Source organism: Glycine max, chromosome 12, assembly GCF_000004515.6.
Source record: "Glycine max cultivar Williams 82 chromosome 12, Glycine_max_v4.0, whole genome shotgun sequence".
NCBI lineage: Eukaryota > Viridiplantae > Streptophyta > Magnoliopsida > Fabales > Fabaceae > Glycine > Glycine max.
In genome coordinates, this window is record NC_038248.2 from 1,582,269 (window position 1) to 1,585,175 (window position 2,907).

The window sequence follows — 2,907 nt, forward strand, 5'->3', positions numbered from 1 at the left end:
TTTGTGCTGCCTTTGGGGCAGAAGAAGAGAGGAATTGGGAATTGAAATGAAGGAAGCCAAGTGCGAGGGAAGAGAGAAGAGAGAGAAAGGGTGTGGAAGTTGGAAGGAAATGAAACGCAAAGGAGTCTCTCTCTCTCTCTCTAAACTCTAAACTCTAAAGTGAAGGTGGGTCAAACCAAGTAGTGCGTGCTGCGGAGAGAGAAGAGAAACTAAACAGTACCAACAAATTCTTCGGATTTTAAACCCCTTTTTTTATTTTCAAATTATAAGAAATGAGTTGTCGGGGGAAGGGCAGTTCCTAGTTGGTTGGATGGGTTTGGCTTCCTTTTCTCTACTCTTATTCTATCTGCAATTCTGTTCTTGAAATTGTTGAATGGTTTTATCATTATGTTGCAAACGAAAAGAGTAGTATAATACTACTTACACTTTTCTTAATCTTTCGAAGTGTACAAAAAGTAGTGTATTTTCTTGGATTTGTGTCTCTGTGTTTGAAGTCACAGTTTCTATTTTTTTTTTACTACAAAATGCTTAAATCACTTCAATGATAAGCAAGACATGGATATAATCAAGAGAATAATCAAAATTTAAAAGACTGGGGACTAGCATAGAATTGATACACTCTTACAAGAGAATAAGTGACTTTATTTATTTGTCTACGAACCAAACTTGCAGATGAGTTATTAATCAATCTTAATCTATCTTTACATGCAGTCAAAATGAAACGTTCAAAACTCGTGATAGAGTTTGAGCAAAGACAATAATAAACATGCTTACAGTCAAGCTAAAAAATCTCATTGTGGAGTCCCATATTAATAACTAGAAAAATGACTATCAATAAAGATTATGCTTCAACTTCAACAATAGGGAGTGTTCCAATATGGAAAGACGTTCTAGCAACAACAAAGTCACCTTCTAAATTTCGAATTACAACGGCTATACCATAGCTACACAAACCACAGCCAAAATAGATGCATATTTTTGTAGGCATGATGCACATGTAAAATATAAGCAACTAAATTAGTTTATGTGTTCTCTTTGTAATATAACATGATTTAAAAAATAAATATGGTTGCTTGACACAAATCTAATCACACATTGAGTATATATATATATATATATATATATATATATATAAGAATTATAAATTCACCTTATTTTAAATTAGATCATCTCTATGTATATATGTAAGGATCACATTGACACACATTATGATATATTCAATTGATAATAGATTAAAAAAATTAAATCATAGAATTTGTGTACCTAATTTAAAGGATAGAACCATATTGTTTTTCACATGATTGCACATGCTATCTACTGCAGTTAGGGTTGAAATATGAATGAGTTGCAAGAAAATGGATCCTGATCTTGGTTGGAAAATTAGACAATGACTAAAAAAATATCTCTCCATCAAAGAAATCAAACACTGCAATCTTTGGGAATCACTATCACTTAACAAAAGCAAGATGAAGCCCTACTTTGATTTCATAATCCATTGAAAAAGATTATAGTACTCTACATTCCATAAAAATGTGCAAAATATTAGTTTATAAGAAAACCTAGACCGATCTCATTATTCAAGCCACCAAACACTTTGATTTCATAATATATTGATTGCACATGAACTTGTAAAAGAAACCTCAAACAAGTTTTGAAAGGCATTAAACCAAATTTGAGAAATCAAGCACAAAAAAGTATATTTAATCGACAATAGATTAAAAAAAATCATAGAATTTGTGTACCTGATCTAAAGGATAGAACCATCTCGCTTTTCACCTAATTGCATGTGCTACCTATTGCAACTAGGGTTGAAATACGAATGAGATGCAAGAATATGAATCCTAAAACAGGTTGGGAGAACCAACAACGACGACTTGAAAAATATCTCTCCATCGAGGCGATCAAATACTACAATTTTTTGAAATCACTGTCACTTAACAAGAGCAAGATGAAGCCCTGTTTTGAATTCATAATCCATTGAAGAAAATTATAGTACTCTACATTCTAGAAAAATGTGCAAAAACTTAGTTTCTAAGAAAACCTAGACTGATCTCATTATTCAAGCCACCAAACGCTTTGATTTCATAATATGTTGGTCGCACATAAAGTTGTAAAAGAAGCCCCAAACAAGTTTTGAAAGGTATTAAACCAATTTTGAGAAATCAAGCACAAAAAAAAATAGGGTTTTGTTCACAAAACCCTAATCCAGTAAAATATGGAATCTTCCAATTACTATGAAATGTTGTTATTTACTAATATGATGCTCACACACCATGGTAAAAGAGAAACCCTCAAACAATTTCAATTCAACATATCATATAAGTATTGATGGATCTAAAAAAATGGATGTTATCGCATATTTACTTCATGACTAATATATAACTGTATATATAAAGAGAAAAAAAAGTAGAACAACTATGTTATCTACAAATTACTATCTTCATGAGCATTTAAATGATAAACCAATGAAGTATAATTAGTGTCAAATTTAAATATGTAGAATTTTCTTGTTTGGTATTTGGTAACGATGACAAATGAGTTGGACCCATCACATATTCCATTTTGACCTTTTTTTGGCTAGATGAGTTGAGATTTTTAACCCATTAACCCATTTTTACATGCCTCACTTTGACCCGCCAACATATGGGTAGAAAGTGGGTCAAAACAAGTCAAACCATCAATTTTTTAAAATATTATTAATATCCTGAGCATGTATTATTAATATCCATTTAATTTGTTTTTGTCTAAATAAATTATTATTTAAAGTTTAAGGTAATATATTTTTTCAAAAAGATTATATAATGTTTGTCAAAGATGATTTTTTAATGGTTGAGCCATTAACCCACAACCCATTTTCATAACTTTTTGTTTTTGATGGATAAACTTGCAAATCCAAGCTTAAACGCG